The following is a 16,827-nucleotide window of genomic DNA, read 5'->3' on the forward strand; positions in this document are numbered from 1 at the left end:
CCGCCTCCGGCGCCTCCGGCACCGCCGCCGCCGCCCGCCGCCGGGCCCCGCCGCCAGGCCGCGACGCGGTGCGGGAGGGCGGGCGGAGCCGGCCGTGCTCCGAGCGCGGCGGAGCGGGGGTCCGTCGGCCGCACCGCGCCGGGATGGCCGCCGCCTGCCGCCGCCGCCTCCTCCTCCTCCTCCCCTCAGCGCCGCCCGGGCTGCTCCGCCGCCGCTCCGCTCCGCGCTGCCCGCAGCCAGCGGCCCCCGCCCGCCCCTCTCGCGAGACTTCGCCGCCCTCCTCCCTCCTTCCTTCCCTCCGCGGGAGGAGCGGCGGGAGGAGGCCGGGGCGGGGCCGGGCTGTGAGGGGGGACGGCGTGAGGGGACGGCGAGGCCTCGGGTCCCTCGTGCTGAGGTGGAGGAGCGAGGAGGAGGGGGGGGATGCGCGGAGGGCTCGTGTCCGTCGTATCGTTGTGTTGTGGGGGGGGAATGGATCACAGCTGGGTGGGAATGGGGAAACGTTTGGGTCCTGGGGGAGAAAGGAGACACGGGTGAGGAGATGAAGGGTGAGGCAGGGCTGGGATGGGGCGGTGGGTCACGCCTGCCAGCCGCGGCCCCAGGAGGTGGTGGCAGCTGTCAGCTCGCCTTGGTCGTTGTGCAACTGTTGGCCAACCCTGTGAGTCCGAGCTGCCTGAGCCTAACCGTGTCTGGTTTATGGACAGAAAGGGGGATAAAAGCCCCACGCATTGGGCACGCAGCCCCCCGAGCTGCCCTTTCCTGTTTGCCAAGTTCAAAACCCATAGGTTTTGAACCGATAGATTTTGAACCTGCTCGGTTGTGGAACCTTGGTGTCTTTGAGATTCTCTGTCTAGGAGCTCGAGATAGCAGTTGGCTTCGTGCAGGGATTAATTATCATGTCTCATAGTCATGTATTTGTTTATTTGTTTTTGCTATAGATTACAGCTGGAGGAATTCTAAACAGTCCGAGTCTCCTTGTCGTGGTGTTTAAGTGCATTGTGCTCCTGTCTGAACAGAGGAAATCGCTGAGGTCAGACTCCCTTGTGTTTATAGCTGCTTTCCCTTTCAGAACTATGGGGGCAAAGAATCATCAAAATAACCATTTTTACTGACATCCTGACAATGAATTAATAGGAACAATGGCATAAGACGCACAGCTTGCAAAAGGCGTGCTCTTAGGTGTCACTTTCACCCTTACATTCAGGGTTATGTACCAAGGAAGTGCTCTCAGGTACCCCACAAACATTTGAAGTGTCCCCAGAATGAAATAATACAATTCTGTAAACCCAGCATTAATGGTGCTGCTGCAGTCGAGCACAGCAAACTTCCTCCTGTTGTCCTACAAAGGTATTTTGTACCGTTGGGAGGCCCTGTTTACAAGGTGGTACTGGAGACCATTTATCCAACCTTCACTTTTACCTCTAAACGAGCAGATGGTTCTACTGGGATTATTGCCCCTAACCTGGGATAGGGGAAACCTGAGGAAAGCTGCAAACAGAGGGTGACTGGAACAGTTGTGGACCACATCTCCTGTGACTCAAATGTGTCACACCGTGGTCTGGTACTTTGCCTTCTCAAATCCCGTCAGGAAAAGCAAGACGAACGTGGATCGCTTCAAACATATGTTGTTGTAAGTATTGGGGAAGGCAAACTAAAGATTTATCTGATTATCTCAACCTTGAAGTTGGCAGCTATGACAGGAAACTTGGTTTTATTCATCTGCCAAAGATATTTGTAGCGTATCGTTTGACAAGTTAAAAGGCATTTTTGGAATGGCACAAAAATAAAGCCGTCCACTTCCTGAAACTGGAGTTTCTGTCTTTTAAAAAATACTATGGGTTTGGAGACGTGCTTGTGGGGAAAGGAGTGTGTAGTAGGAAACGTCACTATTTGTATTTTCAACAGTAGCATTTAATATGGATCTATTCGGCATCGTCTGTGCAGTTGTTTTCTTTTCTTGTCTTTGTTAAATTAGTGGCATCGTTTGGTTTCTGCAGCCTATGGAGCGGTGAGGAGCGATCTGCCCATGCGGCCCTAAGGTGGAATTAAGGATCGAGACCTTCTGAATCTTGGTCTTGTACTTCTGCAGCCAAGGTGTGTTTGAAGCTCACAAATTATGAGGGTGAAAGCTTGGGTCAGTGAGGTACATAGAGCTACCCTAACAGAGAGTTTGGGCTCCCTTTATTATGCACGTAAAAAAAAGATAACGGTATCTCTAAGTAAAAAGCCTTGGGGTGTAGTGGTAGCTGCTGGAAAAAACGTGGGTAATGCCTTGGTATGAACTGTCAGGTCGTTTGTTTAACACAATAGATATGGGTTTGATAAGTGCTCAGTGACCACTTCAAAAGTAAACAGTTTTGTCTGTATCCCACCAGCACAGAAGAAGTCTACAGACATCGTTAAGTAGCAGGCCTATAAAAATGGCACTGTTTGCTGTTGCCAGCTGAACTGGGCATGTCTGACAGGGCTGCCTAGGCCTGACCTATCAGGCATGCTCTTACTGCCTTGTCAGCCAATTGCAGTGGGCACCTAGGATGTTACATCAGCTTAGCTCAGTTTGCAAACTGACTGATGCAAATTTAGCTTTTGTTTTAAGGAACTAAACCAGTTTATGTATGCCTGCATCTTGGATCCGCACCGGTGTAGCCATCAGGTAGCTGTATACATTAGCACCATCTGAAGGAGGTGCTAGGACATCAGTAAATAGAAATTACAAATTGCACGGCGGTTCAGCTGACAGGCAGAACTGGTTTCAGTGCGTTGCTGCAGTGTGCTGCTGCAGACCTGGGCTGGGGGTAGACCCAGACAGCATTGCAGTGCAGACAGGACCTGTACAGAGTGTGCATCAGCACTGCATGATATTGTAGGAGAGGAAGTCGTGAACAATACCGTGTCCAGCGGAAGCTGTGGCAAGAATTTATCCAAGGCTCGTTGTAATTACTCAAGCTGGGAATTTGGCCAGTGCAGTGGGGTTGACACCCCTGCTTCTTTAGGAGCGTCATGGTTTATTTTTTTAAATGACTTTAAGTGATGGGAAGCTCGGCTGTCTGTCTCAGCAGAACAGCAATGCCTCTTGCAGTATAAACTTCTTACAACACTAAGGAGCTGCTTCAGAACTAACTGGGAGTGATGGGGCCTGGCTCAGTAATCACTGCTAAATAAATACTCTCAGTAGATAAGGCAGATAAGAGTGTGATTAGGGCAGTTTCAGCTGCTGTAATCACAGTCGTACCTTCCTTAGCCTGCAGTCCCCACACTGCTCTACTCTGACCTTTCTTAAGAGAGCAAATGTAAATTTCAGAATAAATCACGGAACCCGAACCAATGAAATTTGGTTATTAATTATAATTGCAGTTATGAATCACAGTTGTCTCTGCTTCCATTCTAGGAAATTTGCCATTGTATAAGCAGAATGTAATTTACCCAAATATACATATTTTTTTTTTACCATTTTATGAAACTCTTATGATTCTGTTACGCCCTGATTTAGAAACCAACTTTCACCTTGTTTTCTGCTTGTAAAGATAAGCAGTCGTGTCTTTTAGCACATAAATAGTTGTGCAATGCACAAGTGAGGAACTGCTTTCTTTCATTTGCTCATCAAACGTGCCATCATTCCAGTCGTAGCTCAGACCATTATCGTGGTTTACAGAGTTATACAGGAAAGACATGTTCTAGAGAAAGGCTGGTCAGAATAGATGAAATAGCCCTACAAAAGCAAATCATAACAACCTGTATCAGGCAGTGTCCTGGCAGTTTGTCATAATGACAGAAATGAAGCAATACCAACACTGTTACACAACCACGTTTGTATTATAAGAAAATAACAATACTGCACTGCACTCCTACCTTTTAACAGAGAAATAGGATTGCTCTTTGCCGTCTGCTTCTGGTTGTCCCGTGATTCAAGAGAGCAGTGGTGTCCATGAAGAAAAGGGGAAAGAGACACAGGAGGAGGAAGTAGTGACCGAGGTCCTGTGGGAAGCAGTGAGCAGAATCTCGGCCTTCTGACTGTCCCACTCTGCCCTCGGGGCAACCAGACAGAAGTGGAAGACTGGTTTGCCCTCTGACTCAACAGCTCTTCCTTCCTCAGCAGCTGGCACGCTGGGCAGTTGCAAATAAGTGCCAGTGTGCCACTTGCATCTGTGTCAGCTTCCCAAGGGGCTCTAGGTAGGCTTGTCTTCTGCTGGAGAAGGCCGGATGGAAGGATCTCTGCAATGCATTTCTTTGGGAGCGTTATTAGAACTTGGAAAGATTCTCTTTTTACCATGTTACTTTCCTCTGATTTCTTTCATAAACTGTGTAACTTGAGGACACCCAGAGATTTTTACCCTTCTCTGTGAGAGACTAACAACAAGCCTATGACATATGTGCCAAATGAACTTATTTCTGAGGTAAGTCTTGGGTGAATCCTGTAAGTTTCTCCTTGAGGGGAGCACTGCTGACCCGTGTGGCCTTGCACAGGTTTGCCTTGTGGCTCAGGATGGGATCAGGGCCATTTATCTGGGCTGAAACTAAAACTGGGAGACAGTTCTTCTGGATTTTGCAGCAGAAGAATTTGCCCAAATAAAAGCAAGTTCATTGACTTTGGCCAGATCCATGAAGTGCTGCCGCAGTAAGAAGTAAGAATTGCCTGGAGTTAAATGCACACGTTCTTTTCCCATAGGCAGCTGATGTCTGAGAAGTGCTGGCAGTGTGTGTCCTTCCACCAGGTTCAGCATGAAGCCTTGCATCTTCATCTGAGCAGCACCTCCAGTTCTGATGTCCTCGTGCTTCTCTGTCTCCAACACCTGCGTGCTGTTTAGGTGGCTGTCAGCAATTGTCCTGTTGTGATGCACCAATGCTAGCATGCACTGGAAGAATACCAGTTCATTCTTGGCCTGGAGGAATAACTGATGGAAGGAAACAGCACAGGAAGAGACTCTTGTCTTGGTTCTGGTCTGTGGATGGATGGATACAGAGAGGCCTGTGGCACTGAGGGATGAAAGGTGACTAACGGTGTGAAATTTGTCCCAAGAAACTCGTTATAATCATGCAATCTTCAGGTGGTTTTCTTTCTCCAGAAGAAGCTGCCATGTGTCACTTGGCCCTCTGGCAGTTGTCGCTCGCCCTGTCTACTGGATAGAAGTATTAAACAATTATTTCTCTGCTTAGAAAGTTTAATACAACGTTGTAGCAGTGGGGCTACAACACTCTATATATAAATTTTTTCCTTCTCTCATAGTTTTGTGTCCACCCTTACAAAGCTTTCATGAACAAGCTCTGTTGAATTTTGCTGTGGCACTTTGAGATGTTGCAGGTCTGGTGCTGCTCCACAGCTTTCTTCCCCGTAGCAGAGCCAGCAGAAGAGTTTGTTCTGTGCCTGCTGACCCTGGTCCAGGGCAGCATCCCCCAGAAGAGCAGCTTGCTGGAGGTGGTGATTTAAACCACTGAGCATGTTTCCTAGGAGGACTCTTACTTTCCTAATTAGCACGCCTGCTTTGCCAGTGAGCTGCAATGAGCTGTTCCCCCATTGACCCAGTGGATCCCGGTCTTGCATTTTACAAGTAAAACAACACATTCTATGATGTTGTAAATGTACTCTTTGGAACTGATTCTCCTCCTAATCTGTAAAACCTGTGTAATGATGGCCCTGTCCCTCAGCAGTTCTGCAATCACCTCTCTGTGACACACCGTGTTTCATTCTGGAATAAGATTTTAGACCAGAAGAAGGGTTAGGCTGCATGCAGATGAACAAATCTGTTGCTGGTCTCTCTGGCTACTGCAGCATGACTCACCCATCAGCGCCTGTCAGCGCCTGTGTGACCTCATTGGAAGCTTCAACGTCTGCTGTGTGAAGGTAGCTTGTAATCCAGAGTGGGAATCCTAAAGAGGTGGAGGGACCGTGGTGATGCACACAGCATGAGTGTTCCCCGTGGAGATCAGATGTGCCTGCACCAGAAATTACCGTGAAAATTCTTGCGTGTTTCTGATGATCTTTAAAGGCTAAGGCTGCCTTTCCCTTGCCTCTGTTAAAAAGCACCTGTAGCTTTTCAAGACAGCGATGGACATCACAACTGATAGAAAATATAGAAGTAGATGGGTCAGGGAGGAGAAGCTCCTTTATTTGCAAGGGCGAGGAGGAGCTGATGGCTCCTTTTTATTTATCACAGCTTCTACTGACGTGCTGTACTGACAGAGGAACAACAGGGCTGCTGGCGTGCAGCTGGAGGGAGACAGGTGAAAAAACAGCAGGAGGATCTATAATGAAAGGAATGGAGGAGTGAATTAACTTGTGGTACCTCGCACATGTAGCTGAGATAAGTAGTGTGCTGGTGAGACAAAAAGTGGGAGGCAGCAGTTTAGGCATCAGATGATTCTTCTTCAGCTGGTGCTTGCTGGCCGAACACAGAGCTTGTGCTCAGGGTCTCTGTCTTCTGCCATGGGCTGTTACACAGCTCCTCAGACAAGGATAGAGCTGGCATTGACTGAATGTGGTTCACACGGAGCTGCAGACCGGCTCTGTTACCTAGCAAGTCTGTTCTGTTGCCCTTTGCCTCAGGTGGATGGTAGTGTTGTTCTTGCATTCCTTACATTTCTTTCTTGTGCCTGGGAATGCTGGTTCTTCTTGGTGAATGTTCTGAGGATCCACGAGGATTTGGTTCGTGTTTTGGTGCTTCCTTAAGGAAGGTGTTGGTGGTCTTACAGTTGAGGCACGCAGGGGATTTGCGAGGAGGAACTAGGCAGCATTTTGTGTCTTTTCCTGCAGGACTCCCTGCCACCAGGAGCAGCCAGGTCCTGCAGCTGTCTGCCTGCCTGCTGTGTGATTCCAGCATGCAATAAGCTCGTGTCTCTGCCCGTTTTCTAGGACCAAGATGTGTGATACATGCAAAGCAAGGCAAGTCCTGGGAATGAGTCTTTGCAGCTCCTTGCATGGAGGCCAAGGTCTGAATGATATTTGGAGGCTGAGCTTCTTTCACTGGGTGATCTGAGGGGTGTGAAGGGCAGGAGATGGAGCGCCCATAGCAGTGCAGGCTGTGCTGCAGCCACCTGCAGGGTGTGATGCTGTAACTGGTGGGTTTTTTTGGTCGATATTTGAAGTTTCATTGCTTGATTTACATCTTGGATAATTTTTTTTAATATCTCAGAAGACTTTTCTTTCCAGTATGAAGCTCACCGGGGGCATCCAGTGACATCCCGCTCTTACCTCCGGCTCAGCCCTCACCACTGCTCTCCGTTTTCGACATGAAATGGGCAGACACCATTTGTGACTGTGCCAATATCCTGAGTCACACATTACCAGCTGGCTTTTGTGCTGCAGTTTCCTCTTCTCCCTTTACGACTGCACTCCCTAGAGGAGACCTGACCAATTGCACTTGTCAGCAGAAGGCGTTGTGTGCCGTGGCTGAATGGCACCATTGCTGGACGACCTCTGGCTGTGAGCAGTTTGTTGCTGTGTGTCTGCTGCTTCCATACCAGAGAACAGAACAGGTGAAGGCGTACTTCAAGTGCGTTTCCCATCCTGCAGTGTGGAGATGGCAATATGAAATCTTCATTAAATAATTATTGGGCAGGAGTGATGACACTAGTGGTAAAGCAGAAGATAGGCAGATAAACTGTTCAAAGGAGTGAACTACAGGCAGAACTCTTCACTGAGCTTTCTGACCCAACACGTCTTGACAGGCAGCTGCTGGACTCATCTGAGTCTGCAGCAGTCCTGACCAAATAACAATGTATTAAATGCCATTATTCTGGCTATGCCATCTCTACGTATTCACAAAAAACAAGTGGATTTCTTACTAAACTCCTCCTAATGTACACTGGTCTTTGTCCAAGACCAGATGAGTTAAAACAGCTCATCCTGCAAGGCATTGAAATCAATCAGGTCTTTGTTTAGAAGCGTTGGGGACAGTCTGTGCCATCAGTGGGTGCTGGTCCTGCACTGGAGGAGAGATGTGGGCTGTGTTATTCAGAAGCCAGGTGCTTGTTGCATCCACTGGGGGAAGGAGCAGCGCACCTTAGGAGCAGGCTGTGGGTTTGGGTGGGAGAAGTCTTGCAGAGCCTCTGGAAGAAAGTCAGGGAGGGAAAAAAGAAGACATGAGCTGGACTTGGGGCTGAGGACATCCTGGTTCCTCTCACTGCGTGGGAAGCTTGTGGTGTTAATGTGTCTGTTTGAAGAGAGCTGGGAAGGCACGTGCTCTATCTGGAGACAGCAGCAGTCCTGAGAGGAGCTTTCTGAGGAGGGACGACTGACAGCTGTTTAAAAACTCACATACATGTTTACTCACTTGCTCCTCCTTGATGTGTCTGACTCACACATCCCTGTCTGAACACACCAGTTCCCATTTTTACTTTTCTCTCCTTTTGTTAGCCTCGTCTTTCCTATTCTTCAAGCTTCCTTTTGTATGTGGGTTTCGTTCTGTTAAATCCAGTTGCTTTGGCTTCTGCTCTGCCTGGGCTTTGCACCTGCTACAGCCCCAGCAAACTTGGCAGCAACCCTTTGGCTCTGCAGAGAAAACAACTGTCTAGACCAGGACCTTCTGCCTGCTGCCCTGGACGTACCCAGGCACTTATCTGCATCCAGAACAGCGCGTTGCTGTGCGAGCGGTTCCTCTCTGCTCTCCCTTCTGCCTCTGCAGAATCACACGTGCTGGTTTCTCAGCAGGTGCTGGCTTGATGCGTATTGATCTCCTGCACAGGTCTGTTGCAAAAGATGGATAAAATCTTTGTGGACTCCTAATTGCACCTTTAGCCTCCCGGTGAGTAAGGCAAATGGGAGTGAGGGCTCCCACAGTATCAATAGCACCTTCTGCAGCCTTGGAAGCTGCGCAGGCCGGAGGAGGAGAACAACACGAGGCCCCAAAAGGGATCCCTGCGGAGTTCAGGAAGTTGTGCTGCTTGTTCCCAAAATGGTTAGAAAGAAAAATCTCGGTATAAAGATTCTTATGGCACAGAAAGGGCAGAGAGGCCTTAGTGCAAAGTCACACGCCGTTCCCATTCACAGCTAAAGCCCCGCTGCCCCAGGCAAACACAGAGCTGTCAGCGTCCTGCAGCTCACCGTGCGGAGATGTGAGCAAAATAGCTTCACGACTTCACAGCACCACTAAAAATAGCTGGCAGGTCAGCTCCTTTCTTCAAGGTAATTGTGGTATGGGAGCACTGCTGCCTTCAGTGCAGGTAGAGCTGGTAAACAAGGAGAAAAGCTGCTCCCACCGTCCTCAGGCCCTTCAATCTGTTGTGTGTGCGATTCTGGCTGCGGAGAGGAGCCTCAGCCAGGTTTGGCAGAGCCTGATTTGCAATGCTATGGGAATCAAATGTAGGTTAGGAGAGGTTTGCCTTGCCTGCAGCCGCCTGTGCTGCTGAGGGAGCTGCGCTGCAGCAGGCGGTGCTGCCAAGGATTTCCTTTGTGCTGCAGCTTTCATGTCTAGTGATTTTATGGGGCTGAAAGGGAGGGAGGAGGTGACAAAATGGTGAAAACCTGAGGCCAGGTCATTGCTGTCAGATGGGGACAGAGTCCTGCAGCAGTCAGAGGTGACTGAACACGCTGATGCTGCTACCAGGAAGCTGGAGAGAAATGTGACTGAGCGATGCAGTGCGCATGTGCCTTTGGAGAAAAGAGGCTATCTGTGAGCTCTAGCAGTGCTTTTCTCTGCCCAGCAACATCCCTGCTTCTTTCCTACGTTCTGCTTAAGCAGCTGTTCTGCATTTATGATCTGATCTTCACGCTGAGCCAACGTCGCTGTAACGACGTTGTGGATGGAGGGCAGAGATCCACAGGTTCTCTTTGAGGAAGCACCATAAACAGGGTAACAGCACCAGAGTTCTGTTCTCTCAAACTAAAGGGAGAGCAAATAAGCTGCCAATAAGAAAGAACATTTTGTGGCACGGGCAGATGTTTCTGACGGCGCTGCTGGAGCCAGCAGAACCCTTGCAGCAGTGCAGCCCAATGGTGCTGGAGGCCCCTCCAGCCTGGAGGTGTGGTGGCCATCTGCATGTCAGCAGAGCAGTCCCAGCAGTGTTCAGCACAGACAAGGTGAGGGGTGTTCACAGAGCCCCTGTCATCCACTAGCCAGCCAGAAGCAGCAGAAAAGCACACCGCAGGGCTGCTGGCAGTGGCTGCAATCTGCAGAACGCAGTGCTGTGCCTTGCATTCTCCATCCTTCTAGGTACTGAACACAGCCCTGTGCCTCTGGGGGTAACGTGGCTTCTGCTGACGTGTGAACGCTTTGCTTGGCAGCCTGGTGCAGCGCATCGCAGCTCAGATGGGTTCTCCCAGGCTGTGCGGCACAGAGCTGATACATGAAATAAAATACAGGTGCAGTTAATGCGCAGGGGGGGAGTGGGAGGCTGTGCTGGCTTTGTTTGCAGCGTTGTTTTGGGCTGTGGCCTCAATTCGTGCCCTGTGACACGTGGTGGTCTGGCTGCAGTTCTCTCTAGCTGTGTCCCTACCTCTGGTTTATAGCTTCTTAAAACAAAGCGCTGATAAAAAGGAAGTGCAAGATGGAAGCCAGCGTCCTCGAAGTGATTAATCTAAAAACAAAGGCTGCTTCCCCATCATGATAAGCTGCTTGCTATGTATGGGGCATGATCTAATAGTTCCTTAACTTCTTAGTTCACCTGTCCTGGGATGACCTCGCTCCCTCCTCAGTCTGTGCAACCATCGCCTAACAGCTGCGGTCTGCAAGGAGCAGCCTGCTGCTGATGTCAGCTGTCTCTGTTTTATGGTAGCTCTTTGCTCTCCCTGCATTATAAAAGACATTTGTGATAGGGGCAGAGGCACAAGAGAGTGAAAGCCATGCGCTGGGGCACGCAGTGGCCAAGGGACAGCTGCATCTGTTCCCTCTGCCCATTTGCAGTCTCCGATAGGGATAAGAGGTGCAAGAAACCCCGGTGTGATGAGCCTGCTAGGGGACATCGCTTTGGTGAGCGGTGTTTTATATCAAAGCCAGTTTGAATGGGGCGTTAAGAGTTGAGGCATTGCATGTGATCTTCTGATCACGCCTCACAGATACCTAAATATATTGCTTTTGTCTTGCTGACCCAGCACCTGGGCTCATCAGCACACTTCTCCTGTTCTGTAGCTGCCCTCTGTTCTCTCGCTCCAGCACTAGGTGTCCTCGAGGTGCAGCAGGACTTTGCCTTTTTTAGTATAATCCAAGGGCATGAACTCAAGGAACGTTTCCACATCAGGTTCCAGCTGATAGAAGCGAGCCCAGGGGGTGTTTATAGGTCTTCAGCCCAACTCGCTCTTCCAGCATTGTGCTGCACTGTAAAGATTTATATTCACCTGCCTAGGGAGATAAGAGAGAGCGGAGGAAAGGCGACTTGCACTGTCGGTTGGCGCTGGATGGCTGTGGGAGTTCCTGCCGGCTCGTTACCCAGACCTTTAGCACAGTCATTCTGAGCTCTGCAACCCAGCTCTGCCCGCAGCCTGCCCTGCCACAGCTGCTCCCTGGGCTGCCCTGCCCAGCTTGCAAACGGAGCTCGTCACCCTCTGCTTCTTTGCAAATGAATTGCGTAGGTCCTGGGAGGAGGAGGCAGCTCAGCGACTCGCCTGTCCCACCCCTCATAAAGTCTCCTCGCTGCTGAGGGTTTCTGAAGTCATTTGCCACGTGAACGGCGTGGGCATCAGCTGTGGTTGTTTCCCTAAATGCTCACTGCCGACAGGAGGCCATTTCCCAGGGGGAGGCGAGCTGGGGATGCGCTGGGCGGTCAGCTTGGCGCGTGGCTCCAATGCGGCTCCTAGCTGAGGCGCAGCAGCGCGCTAACACAGGCACAGCACCCAGAGCGGCTCCGGTCCGACAGCACAGCTCCCCACTGCTGTCCCTAGAGCTCCGGGCGGGCTCGGCTCCCAGCTCGCTGTGCCGACATGCCCACACCAAACCATCCCTTGCACCGGCGCTGCCTGCCCGCGTCCCGGTGCGCGGCCAACCCTCCCAAAGCAAACAGCGATTGCTGCCGTCTGCACTGACTCAGCTGCGCTGAAGGCAGCGGTCGGAGCGAAGCCGCAGCTCGGGGAAAGCTGTGGGGAAGAGCGGGTTCTGTGCCCACGGAGGGGCGGGGAACGCGCTGCGGTGGGCGATGCTGTATCAGGGCAGCCCACCCGGCAGCCGTTCGTCTCTCTGCAGTCGTAGAGCTGTGGTTGCGAGCGCTGGGGGCTTTATCCCGAGGAGCCGAGAGGAACCTGGGCTATCTTTAGGAAACAAGCACCCGCTCCGTGCCCCCTCTCAGGAAGCAGGGCCCCATTCCAGCTTTGCCGTACGAGGGGCTCGCAGATAAGGAGGGGCAGGAAACCTGCCTGGCTTTGCTTCTTTAAGCAAATATTTCCCATAGCCTCAGCACCGTGAGTCAGCACTGCCGGAGCCCAGACTTGTTTGCAGCAGCAGCGAGGCGGTGTGGGAGGTGTGGGGCACGGTGTCCTTTTGCCCAAACGCCATCGGGGATGTCAGCAGCTGAAACGGGGCTAACAGGGAGCAAAAGGCCCAATGGTAATTGCTTTGGGGTCACTGGTGGGGTAAGGAGCTTCCTAGGATGTAAGGGAAGCAGAGCTTCACAAAGGTTTGCTGTATGTATTGTACTGTCTCGGGTCACCGAGGAATGTCCCACTGTACTGGGACAAAAACAACACCTTTCCCTGCAGGTGCTCATGGGCTCATTCTGCACCGACCTCGCCAGTCTGCAAGCCCCAAAAATACAGGAACAAACCAAACGCTGTGGTTTCTATTCAAGGCCCAGGAGTGGAATAAGGAACATGAGCCGTGGGATATCCTATGTCACTGCAGGCTGATCTCTGCAGCAGGCAGAGGCTGCTCAGCCTGGAAGGGTCTCATGGCAAAGGGAGGAAACATCAGAGACGCCATGGATTATTTTAGATCTGCAACCTCAGTTCTGCAAAGGTATTTATTTTGAAAATCCTGGTTTCCATAGCAATGTAGTGCTGTTCTCTCTCGTCTCCCTTCTATTACCCCATTCTTCCCAGCCATTAGATAAATTATCAGTGAAGCCACGCTTAGCATTTTTTTTATCTGCAATGATTTTTGCTATGTCGTTCCTCAGTGAATCAGAGGCAGTTTGTCAGGGATTGCTCACATCCTTTCTTGGGGCAGCCAGGAGCTCTGCTGCAGTCTGAGCAGTGTAACGCAGAGCGCTGCTGACTGGACTTGGTGTGAAGCCCTGGGCCGCTTTCCAGCTGAGTGGGGGTCTCACATCCAGGATTCTGGTTCAGCTCCAGGTGTGCAATCCCTGTTAGTGTAGTTTGCCTTTAAGGGAGACAGCTGAAGGAGCGCTTTTGAACTGCATCCCCACCTGGGGATCCGTGCAGCTGCCCCACGAAGCAACGCTCTGTGATTCCGTCCTCACGAGGAGGGCACTGAAGGAAACTATGTGGGAGAACAAGTATGGCACTGTGCATCAGATTCCAAGATAAGGAAGTAGGGCAAAAGATGAGGTCAGAGCGAGCTTCTTACCGTGTTTTGTGTCACACAATAACCAAAGCACCTCTTGTAAACTGGAGCACAGATCCGGTAAGTTGGGGATGCAAGAAGCCCACGGTGAACCTGCTGTGCGGCGACTATTGCTTGGCCTGCAAGTCGTGGCTGTTCTCTGCTCCTCCTGATCCCCTCCCTGCCCAGGCACAGCCATGGCTGTCTCAGTCAGCTGCTCTCAGATGGGGTTATTATGGGTAAGCGCAGCCCCTCGCTCCCTTGGCTTCCAGGTGCTGAGCACCTTGCAGGAATCTCCCCTGAGCCCCAGGAGATGGACGCTGGGTTGTGCTCTGAGAGCAGTGGACAATCATCCTTCTGAAAGCTCAGCTCGTAGATGTTCATATTTACTTTCAGCTGAATGATGCCCGTCCTTTGAGAACACCAACAACGCCTCGCTCCGAATGCCTGTGAACTCTGTGCTTCATGCAGAGCACTGCGTGGCGGCTGCTTATCATTTAATTTGCTGTTTGCCCACCCTTCGTGTTCCAATAACTGGAGATAAGGTGAGCAGAGGTTCTCACACTGCTGTGCCTCCTGCAATACCTTCACTGCACTCTTTCTGGTTCACTTCCTCCCACTCATTAATTTTGCTCCCAAAAAAGGCTCCTTTCAATTCTTATTCTCGTAGTCAACCCCGATTGTTCTGGACCACATCATGAACATAAGAACTGCAATAATTACCTGCCAGGTTTGGGTTCTGCCAGGGCCAGGCATGTTTAGGTTGAAGACCATGTGTGCAAGCACGACTATTGCAGCTTCTACATGCTAGATGCATACATACCCAAGGCATCTTTACAAAGTCCCTGCTTCAAAATAAGCAGTGTGCAATGACCAAACCAATGACCAGCACCCACGTGACTGCTGTGTTGTATAACGAGATGCAAAGTCCTTGGGATTTGTGGATTGAGCTTTTCCCTTTTATCTTCCAGAGGTCAAAGTCCACCGCCAGCAGCAGCCTGTGTGCTCTGCTCCTAAAGGAGCTCCGTGGGTTTGTGCTGCTCCCTCTGTGTTCATCCCTTAAAGCAGCTCAGCCCAATATCACCTGCTGCATGTGATGTGATCCCAAGAGCTGGGTTTTGTGGAGTCACCTTTCCCACTGTTTGCACATGCAGTAACTGGGCTGCTTCTCAGTGCTGAGCCTTAAACGGGAGGTGGACACAAGAACCCCTTTCCTTTCCCTGGATGAAGAGATGTTTTCCTTTCCACGGATGAATTTCCTAATTTTAGCTTCAGCTCACCCTGAACATTCAATGCAAATCAAATTGGTGTCATAAAAAGGCCTTCGAGAGGAAATTCTTAGAAATTCTTCTTACAGATCATTGGAATAAGCTTTAAAGTTTAACTGCATCTTCACACGCCTTCAAAACTCCCCTCACCTCCACGAGAACTTCCTCCTGATTTCCATGGCAGCCGATTTATTCCTCGCTGCCCTCAGCTATGAATGGCATTCCCTGCACAGCCCCGTGCTCCAGAGCTTTGGAAAATCACCTTTGGAGTGACAGAACTGGAAATGATGGCTGTGCCCAGCTGTGTGCTCACTGTGGGATCGCTCAGCCACGGGAGTGGAGTTCCAAGGAAAATTTCCTCTTTGCTTTGCAGGACAGCTTACTGATGTGCCAAGCTCAGAGCAGCAGGGAGGAGCCTCACTGCAGGCAGAGAGGTTTGCAAGTTTCCCATAGAACACATCCCAAACTGCTGCACAATGCAGTGCTGCTTGCTGTCAGCCTGATGGGAGAACACAGCGTGCTCCAGCAGTGGGCAATGTGAGAGCAGGCGGTGAGCTGCACATCCCAAACACGCAGTGCTGGGACTCACCGTGCCCTCAGTGCATCTCTGTGCTGCGTCCCTGGCCGTGCAGCTCAGCACAGAGAGCCCTGGGCTGTGAGCTGCTGGATTTTTATGTCTGTTTTCATCTGGTTTTGCCTGCTTTGGGATGCACGCACAACCGGTGCTTCTAAGGAGAGAAACAGTTGCTTCATCTTCATGTACAGACAGCCCTCTGCCCTTTGCATTTAGATTTCTGGTGTCTCTGTGTGTGCAGATGATTTGTCCGTAATTGTTTGCTTTCTCCAGAGTCCTTTGAAGCGTCTGTCTTCAAACCAGTCCCTTATATTAAAAATAAACGCTTCCAAGCCACCAATAAAATGTGAGCTGCGATTAAAGCCTGGCTCCTTGCTTCGGGAGCCATCTCCTAAGTGATGTGAGGTCACCAAGTCAGCGCAGCAGGAAGTTTTGCCTTGTGTGGGGGGGGGTTAGGCAGGAGGATGACCCTGTGCTGCAGGGAGGTGTGGGGAGGGCTGTGTGTGATGCAGGCTGAGGGCTGAAGGGCTCTCTGGGCACTGCAGCTTTTTCTTTTTGCTTTATTGAAATAGTGAGTATTTATATGGGGGTGTTCTGTGCAAGCTCTGAGAAGGTAGGACGTGGTGTTTGAGGACAGTCTGAGCACTCTGTGTACTTTTTTGGAGGGTGTCACGACGGGCTTTAATTCGATCACCCTGTTTTCTTGCCTCTATTTGCTGCAGGAGGTAAAACCTCACTGAGCGCTGCCTGCATGGGGCTTTCCATCTGACCCAGCCAAAACGTGGGCTCACTTTCGGGTCTCTCCATCCCAAGTGTGTCCCTCCGGGGACTCCTCATCCCTACGCCCTGCCCCATTTCCTCACCCCAAATCCCACCGCCCTGTCGGGTGTCCACGAGGACGCGGAGGGCAGCATCGGGGCACGGATAAAGGTTGGGATCGCTGTGCTGAGCGCAGACGAACCGCCCCAAACCCCAGGGCTCGGTAACCCAGACGGGAACGTCCCACCGTGGGCTCAGACGGCCGCAGACGTCAGCGGGCTGCGCGGGATGGAGCCGCAAAGGGGGGCGAAGGAGGGCGGCGCTGCGCAGAGCCGGTCCTCCGGGGTCGCTCCGGAGCGGGGTCACGCCGCGATTCCGCGACGGCAGCCGTCGGGAGGCGCCCACTCGCCCACTCTCATCGCTCCCTTCCCCGCCCCGCTCCGCTCGCTGCCTTCTTCCTCGCCTTCCCCCCAAACCTCCCACGTTTCTTCGGGAATCGCCCAGAAGCGGCTCCGCTCCCATCGCACCGCTCCCCCCCCGTCCCGTCCCCCCCCGTCCCTCCTCCTCCCTCCCGCTCCCCACAGACCCTCCCCTCTCCCGGCTCTCGGCTTCCCGTTCCGCCGCGCCGTGTCGCCGCGGGGCGTGGTGCGGGGCGGAGCCGCTCTCTGATTGCAGCGCTGCTTCTCCCAGCCCTCCCCCCCATCCCCCCCTCCTCCCCCGCGCCACCCGGAGCCGCGTCCCCGCTCCGCCGCACGGCCCAGCAGCGAGAGAGCGCCCAGCCCGGCCCGGCCCCGCTCAGCCTCTCCCC

The 16,827-nt window shown here is 51.8% G+C and overlaps 1 long non-coding RNA gene across 4 annotated transcripts; it reads left to right on the plus strand.

Moving 5' to 3' along the window:
- The first annotated feature begins 230 nt into the window (after positions 1 to 230).
- LOC128083497 (uncharacterized) lies at positions 231 to 15,605 on the plus strand. 4 transcript variants are annotated; one of them, XR_008208089.1, is made up of 6 exons: positions 231 to 394; positions 936 to 1,027; positions 1,973 to 4,391; positions 4,664 to 5,836; positions 12,617 to 12,872; positions 13,815 to 15,605. It is a non-coding gene; the product is annotated as an uncharacterized LOC128083497 (long non-coding RNA). The 4 variants fall into 4 exon arrangements; XR_008208087.1 differs by having other exon boundaries at positions 263 to 394; positions 1,995 to 4,391; XR_008208088.1 differs by having other exon boundaries at positions 263 to 394; positions 1,995 to 4,391; positions 14,390 to 15,605.
- The last annotated feature ends 1,222 nt before the right edge of the window (positions 15,606 to 16,827 follow it).

This window comes from Tympanuchus pallidicinctus, unplaced genomic scaffold (genome assembly GCF_026119805.1).
Source record: "Tympanuchus pallidicinctus isolate F22 unplaced genomic scaffold, pur_lepc_1.0 scaffold24, whole genome shotgun sequence".
Classification (NCBI taxonomy): Eukaryota; Metazoa; Chordata; class Aves; order Galliformes; family Phasianidae; genus Tympanuchus; species Tympanuchus pallidicinctus.